This window comes from Myxine glutinosa, chromosome 1 (genome assembly GCF_964187855.1).
Source record: "Myxine glutinosa chromosome 1, kmMyxGlut1.1, whole genome shotgun sequence".
Classification (NCBI taxonomy): Eukaryota; Metazoa; Chordata; class Myxini; order Myxiniformes; family Myxinidae; genus Myxine; species Myxine glutinosa.
In genome coordinates this window covers 62,031,671-62,039,376 of record NC_136261.1, presented here as the reverse complement: position 1 = coordinate 62,039,376, position 7,706 = coordinate 62,031,671, and the positions used below count along the sequence as shown (strand labels likewise).

Genomic DNA, 7,706 nt, shown 5'->3' with positions numbered 1-7,706 from the left:
GTGCAAGATTCAGGCAAAAATCAATGGGACACAAATAGTCAAAAACCACCGTTTAGAGGCCATTTTTCCCCGCAAAGCGGGGGTTGGCCTTTTCGGGGACCGTGGTAGTTGTTGTTTTTTTTTGGTCCCCTTTTTGAAGCAATGTTTTACGGCCGGATGCCCTTCCTGACGCCAACCCTTTTTGCCACCTTCAACGACAAACAGGGAATTACCAGTGAACTGGTGCTCAATTAGCCGACCTCGGAAGGATGACAGGCTGAGTCAACCCCCCTGGCATTAATTCGGCGATCGACCGAGATTCGAACCCAGGATCCTAGGACCCTAAGCCGGCACCCTAGCCGCTAGCCCAACACCAGGGACACAAATAGTCAGACAGTTAATAATTTTGCGACAATGTCAAAACTTAACGTGGCTCAAGCGGTGAGGGGGCAGCAATTGGCCACCGAACGGGCAATACAACGGTGGAATTTTCAGTCCAAAAATGCTGATGTGGTCAGGCCTGCATATTATCCTCAAGCTTGTAGCTTTTCCTGGTGCATTGGAAAAGGGAAACTGGAGGATAAATCAGCAGTGGACGGTCGGTGACTGAAAATATCGCATTTGGCAGTGATGGGCACTTGGCATCGCAAAGATATTATGCATGATGCAGACCACGTCAGTGAAACAGATGGGTAAGTCCTTACGATTAATACATTTCCTGTAATTGGTTAGAATGTGCCATTCCATCTTGAGGTGTCGATTTAAATTTGGATACTGATGGAATTGGGATCTGATTATAAACAAATGTCCCTGCATTATGGAAGTCGTGATGCCACATTATTCTTTAGGTTGGACATGAAGCCAGCTGAGAGCTGATTGGTTATTCCCTCCAATCACAGGTGAGAGATGTGATTGGATCTTGTTTTCTTGTGTGTGTGTGTGTGTGTGTGTGTGTGTGTGTGTGTGTGTGTGTGTGTGTGTGTGTGTGTGTGTGTGTGTGTGTGTGTGTGTGTGTGTGTGTGTGTGTGTGTGTGTGTGTGTGTGTGTGTGTGTGTGTGTGTTATTTATATATTTATATATATATTGTTGCGGATATGGGATTTGCATCCATCCATATCCGCTTGTAAATATTCCCCTATTTCCTCAATACTTCCCAACTATCAAGCCCAGTCTCGACAGCTTCGAGGTGAGTATGCATACCTCGATGCCATCCTTCCAGCAATTTTCTTAGTAAAATTTTTTTCTAATAATAAACGTTTTCTTGAAACAAGAATGCAATGAGGAAATATTTGTGGTCGCAATAAAATATTTCAAATGCTTTCCTTGCTTGAACAAAACTTTTATTTTAAGAAAATATTTTCTTTCTAAGAAAATTATTTTTCGCATTGTGGGGAGAGGTCCTTACCAGGTGGAAGTATAAATATCTGCAACTAAGATGTGGAGTAAACAACAACAACAACATGCATTTTAAGGCCATTTTCCCTTCGAGAGCGGGGGTTGGCCTTGCGGTCCCCATGACAATCTTCTCCATTTTGCCCTATTTTCTGCGTCTCCCCTTGTTAACCCCCTTGCCTGCATTTCTTCTTTCACCATCTTTAGCCAAGTCTTTCTCGGTCTTCCCCGTCCTCTACTTCCTTCTACATTCATTTCCATCACTCTTCTCAACCAGTCACTTTCATCCTTCCTCAACACATGACCAAACCATCTCAACCTGTTCCTCTTCACAGCATCAATCACAGGCTCTATTCCCATCATCTTAGATGTGGAGCAAGGCCAAGAGAATGCTATGGTTCTCTCAGGGAAGGTACAAGGAGCAGGTAATCCAGCAAGTTGGGACTGAAAAAGGAGGATCTAATCCATAGTGACATAAGGTTTACATACATAAGAAGATTATTGCAAATAGGCAGGGTAGCCAAATTAAGTAAGCAGGCGAGGGTTCTCCCGTGGCCCTGCTGTCTTTCACCCAAATCAATGCCGTATGACATTGCTGTGTGAGAAGAATAGTTAAACACAGGCACAGTGAGGTATGGCTCTCATTGTGATGTCGAAAATGTTCATCTATTATATTGGGAGCAAAGACAGGCAGTTATCGTTTGGATAGGACCTGGCGTGGAAAAAGTGAGAAACTACAGCGTTGATTAATTAGTCGTTTTTAGGTCGTCGCATCTCGATCTCGAAGAGATAAACTTGTAAAATGTGTTGTTATATCCGTCCGTCTGTCCGTTAACGGTTTGCTGTTTTTGCTACTCCTTTATCACCCTGCTGATTGTTCTGAAACTTGACATATGAATACAAGACAGTAGCTCGCACAATCGTTTCGGCTTCAACTTTTCGATTTCGGATCATGAGGGCTCCTGGGATGGAGGTGGGGAGGGGGGAGGTTACCCCACAAACTTCGGATCCCGACTCGTCCCTTATTTAACAACCGATTACTCAGAAACCCGATACAGCCCTTCTACTTGATGGCCTGCATAATCGTTTGGTCTTGCATTTTATTGATTTTGTATCGGTGGGTTTCCCAGGGGATCAGTGGGACTCCCTTGGGGGTTCGCCCAAATCAACAGAGGTCTTAACTACAACCTCAAGTCGGCCAACTGGGGGGTATTTATATTAATATACACTACAGAAAATTGAAATGATCCCACAGCAAATGAGGTAGCTCACATAAAATCTTAGGACAGAGGTTGCAAAATCAGTTCAATATACAGGGTGTTTCAAAAAGATTGATACAACTTTGACTTCCTGACATATTCTTTATATTTTGACTGTTGTGGAAAACCAATCAGGTCCACACAACTTTAGTCCAACTTGTGGTTTAATTCCATTTAGATCATGACATCATCCTGTAATGCAGGAAATGCAATAAGTATACGATGTGGCATCACATGGGACCATTCATAACATTCAATGCAAGCAAGCTGGATATTCTATGCTGGCGTACCGTTAGCCAGTCTACCAGATGTAGCGTGTCACAGGAGAAGTCTCGGAGCACCGTTCGCAGCAGCGGGTCTTATAGTCACGCCCCTAGCGGTGTCAACGAGCAGCGAGCATCACCCCCGGGTTCAGTACAAATACGATTTCACTACATTCTCCCCCCCGTCAGAATTATACGGCGGTGCGGCTAGAAGCTAGCGAGCGTCAGCACGAACAGGGTACGGAACATCAGTCGACCCAACCGTATCGGGCCGGGCGGCGAATTGCTCTGCCAGCACGCGTCCGAACTTCCCCGGGTACGGCATCACGTATCCCTGTGTCCCCGGCGTCGGAGGCGCCATCAGGGTCGGGTGACGAAGGGGGTAACTCCAAGTCGTCGGGCCCAGGTAGACCCGGCGAGAGGAGAGTCGGTAGACATTCGGCGATGGGAGCGTCGGGAGAGGCCATAGTCTCATAGATGGGTTCGGTCGGTCCGTCCGATTCCCTACTCAGGTCAGCGACCCCGCAAGGGGCAAGGTGACGGACGGAGACAGTAGTCTCACGGCCATCAGTCGTCATCACACGAGCATGCTCAGGATTAGCCTGGAGAATCTGCACTTTGTCCACTAGGGGGTCGTACTTGCTCGCGCGAACCGCCCGTTTAAGGTAGGCCGGCCCGGGCCCAGCGAGCCAATTGGGCAAAGACCGTATACACCCCGTGCTCCTGGGGTGGTGGAAAAGTCGATCGTGGGGAGTTTGGTTGGTTGCCGTACACAGGAGAGCCCTGATCGAGTTCAACGCCGCAGGTAGCGACCAAGCCCATTTATCGAGGCCCCGGCCAAGTGTCCGGAGGTTGAGCATGACGGCCCTCCAGATAATCCCGTTGAAGCGTTCGATCTGCCCATTAGCCTGGGGTCTGTACGGCGTGGTATAACTAGAAGCAATGTTATTTTGGAGCAGATAGCCGCGCACCTCCTGAGACAAGAAGACCGCACCCCGGTCGGTATGGACATAGGCCGGGTACCCGAACATTGAGAACAAGTTCTGTAAGCATCGCATCACTGTGGCAGCAGTCATGTCCGCGCACGTATAAGCAAAGGGGAATCGCGAGTACTCATCGACGATAGTGAGCAGAGAGCGAGAGCCGCTCGACACCGGCAATGGGCCCTTGAAATCCATCGCCAAGCGTTCCCACGGTCGCGTAGCTTTAACCAGAGTCCCCATGGGAGGGTTATAGAAACGCGGTTTGATTTCCGCGCAGATAGCGCAGTCGCGACAGATACGGCGGATATCGTCAATCGAGTATGGGAGATTGCCACGCCGCACAAAATGAGCGAAACGCGTTACGCCGGGATGGCCCACAGTGGCATGCAGCACCCGTAGGCCCTCCAAAGAGGTGATACCCGCGCATGTAGCCGGTCGTGATAAGGCATCGGCGGCCCGGTTATCCTTCCCCGGGCGATATTTGATGGTGTAACAGAAGTCGGCGAGTTCGATACGCCAGCGAGTGATTTTCTCATTCTTAATGCGCTGGGCGTGTAAGGTGTCGTACATGAACGCAACGCTTTGCTGGTCCGTGATGATTTGGAAGCACCGCCCGAGTAAGTACGGGCGCCATCGCCGAATAGACTCGACGATCGCATACGCTTCCTTTTCGACGGACGAGTGTCTCCGCTCAGCAGTGGTAAGAGTCCGTGAAAAGAAAGCCACAGGACGCCCCCCTTGGGAGAGCGTCGCCGCGATGGCCTGATCCGAGGCGTCACTTTCGAGGACGAAAGAGCCGCTCTCGTCGATTGTCGCCACGGCGGCTCGGGCGATGTCGGCCTTAAGGCCTTCAAAGGCCGCCAATGCGGCCGGACTCAGTGGGAAGGTGTCGCAGGCCACAAGGGGGCGAAGTTTCACGGAGAAATTGTGCACCCATTTGGAGTAATGGGCGAATAGCCCGAGGGCGCGCTTCAGGGACGCCCGATCACAGGGAGGGGCCATGTCGAGCAAAGGTCGCAGACGCTCCTTATCCGGAGCGACAGAGCCATGGGTCACGGTGTACCCCAGAATATCTATCGTGCGTAGGGAGTATTGGCACTTATCCTCGTTCATAGTTATACCGTATAACCTATACCGTTTTCCTTTTCAGGGTTTGGTGGTGTTATTGTGGTATTTGTTCCCTGAGATTTTAGCTCTGTAGCTCAACTATGCCATTGACGGTGGAGCAGAAGACAAAAGTGGTGGCTCTGTGGTACGAGACTAAATCATTTGTCGACACCCGCCGGAGGTTCTGCCGGGAATACGACCTCAGAACACGTGATGGACTCACAAATTTTGCCATTTAACCTATTGTGAAACATTCTGAGCACAAGGGTACAGTGCACAACCAGAGCAAGGGCAACAGTGGCAGGCCAGCATCAGTAACTAAGAGCCAAGCCAACATTGACGCCATGTGGGATTCTGCAGTGGACAGTCCCAAGAAATCACACCGCCGGCGCTCCCAGGAGCTGGGCATCAAACCAACATCAGTCTGGTGTATCCTCACTAAGGAACTGAAGCTTTTCCCATACATCATCTCTATTAGGCATAAACTGAGTCAAGATGACATGAGAAGGAGACTTGATATGTGCAATTGGCTCAGTGACAGGATGGAGCGGTACCCAAAGGGGATCAACCTGATGTGGTTCAGTGATGAAGCCCATTTCCACTTGAACGTTGCCATCAACAACCACAACAACGTTTTCTGGGGGGGCAGAACCACCTGAGAGATCACTGGGAGGTACCTGAAATGGCCTAAGGTCACATGCTTCTGCGCCTTCAATGCCAGATAGGAAATGCTAAGGCCTTACTGGTTTGAGAATGACAACAGTAGGACAACGATCAACGGTGAGCGCTACCGGCCCGTGCTCCAGAAGTTCCATAATGATCTAGCCCAAAAGGTCACCCCAAACCAGCTCAGCATGACCTGGTTTACGCAGGATGGTGCACCCCTGTATGCAGCTGGTGACACCATCACTTTCCTACAGCAGCTTTTCAGACAGCCTCGTTGCCCTGGGTACCACTCATGATTCGGTGCCCCATAGTCCAGACTTGAACCCTCTGGACTACTGTTTCTGGGGGGCTGCCAAGGGCTCTGTCTATGTCAACCGCCTTGCTACACGGGATGATCTGATGCAGGAGGTGTCCGACTACATCCAGGCAGTGCCACATGAGACCTACAGGAAAGTTAGACAGAACATTGGAGTCAGGATCAATGCCTGTCTGAACTGATGGGCACACATCGAGAATGTCAATTACAAGGATTTTGCGTAAATGCCAATTTCAGACCTTGGGCTCTCACTAGCTCGAGCAGTGACTTACTGCAATAGCAATCAGTGATTTTTAAAAATACCATGTCATAAGCTTTCAATAAATGTTTGGTTCACATTCCTGACGTTTGTTTCTTTTTAAATAAACGTTTAAAGTTGTATCACTCTTTTTGAAACACTCTGTAAAGAAGGTTATTACCTCCACCATTGAAGGTGGACAGAGGTTATATTTTCACCCCTGTCTTTTTGTCTGTCTGTCTGTGAGCAGTTTGTCTGTGTTTGGTGAAGATGTGGATCTGGATACGATAAAAATTTTTTTTAATTCTCAAGTGAATCTTCAACATTGAGATAAAGGGCCAAAAACGATATCTATCACGATATCTCAAATAGTTGTGGATGAGTTATGACAACTTGGTGGATGAGTTGGTAGGTTACAAGAACGAGCTGATTCGATTTCGGTTCAGGTCCAGATCCAGATCCGACCTATCAGTGGATATAAAACGTAAACTGTTCAATGTGGTGGAGTTTGTAGTCCAAACATATAATGTATAGCATGTACTGTTAGGGATAGGGTCGTTGGTGGGGTGTTAAGGTTTTTAGCGTTAGCTACTAGGGTTAGGGATAGGATCCTGAAAGGAAAAATAAATAAAACACACACACAGGAATATGTATTACACTTTATTTGAAGCATATATGAAAGGTCATGCATAAAAATGTTGTAATGACAATGTTATAGTGCAACAAAAATCATGCGGGGTCAATATGACCCATGAATGCATTCATGGGAGTATTACATTTTAAAATAGTTTTTTCCTGCGATCCTGAAGGAAAGAAAAATAAAAAACACAGAAACATGTATTACCCTTTATTCAAAGCATATATGAAAGGTCAAAAAAACATTTTTATAACAATGTTATCCAGAAACAAACAATCATACTGGTCACGGTTCAAATTGACCCATTAATGCGTTAATGTGATGTTTTTTTATATGACATTTTCCCTCTATCCTGAAAGACAAAAAAATAAAACACACACACAGGAACGTTTATTACCTTTTATTTGAAGCACATGTGAAAGCTCGTGTAAATAATTTTTTAAATAACGGTTATAGAGAAACAAAAATCATGCCGGGTCTAAAAGCCCCGACTTATGTGTTTATGGGGGGGGAGGGGGGGGGGTATTTTTTAAAACTTTTTTTTCAGAAAATACACCTCAAAGAATACAACAATGGAGATAATTGTATTATTATTATTATTATTATTATTTATTTTTTGGGAAAAATAACTTGCCTGACTAATCCTGGGTCAAATATGACCCATGAATGCGTTCTTGTGATTTATTGACTCAGCGCATCCAAGGGATAATGAAGATCAGAAAAAGCACAGGGCCAAGAACACTGCCTTGGGGAACTCCATCCTCGACAGGAAGAGGAGATGAGAGAATTCCATTTAGAGCCACACGTTGGCTACAACAGCAGAGGAAGTCTGTGAGCCATGTGTGGAGATTTCCATGGATGCCATA

At 47.1% G+C, this 7,706-nt stretch overlaps 1 long non-coding RNA gene across 1 annotated transcript in view; it reads left to right on the top strand.

The window, feature by feature from the left end:
• The window catches only part of LOC144889726 (uncharacterized), a 12,756-nt gene extending 11,874 nt beyond the window's left edge, over window positions 1-882 (top strand). The window contains exons 2-3 of the long non-coding RNA XR_013622024.1: window positions 1-671; window positions 828-882. The exon at window positions 1-671 is cut by the window's left edge and continues 638 nt beyond it. This is a non-coding gene — a long non-coding RNA (uncharacterized LOC144889726). The remainder of the gene's footprint in view (window positions 672-827) is intronic.
• The last annotated feature ends 6,824 nt before the right edge of the window (window positions 883-7,706 follow it).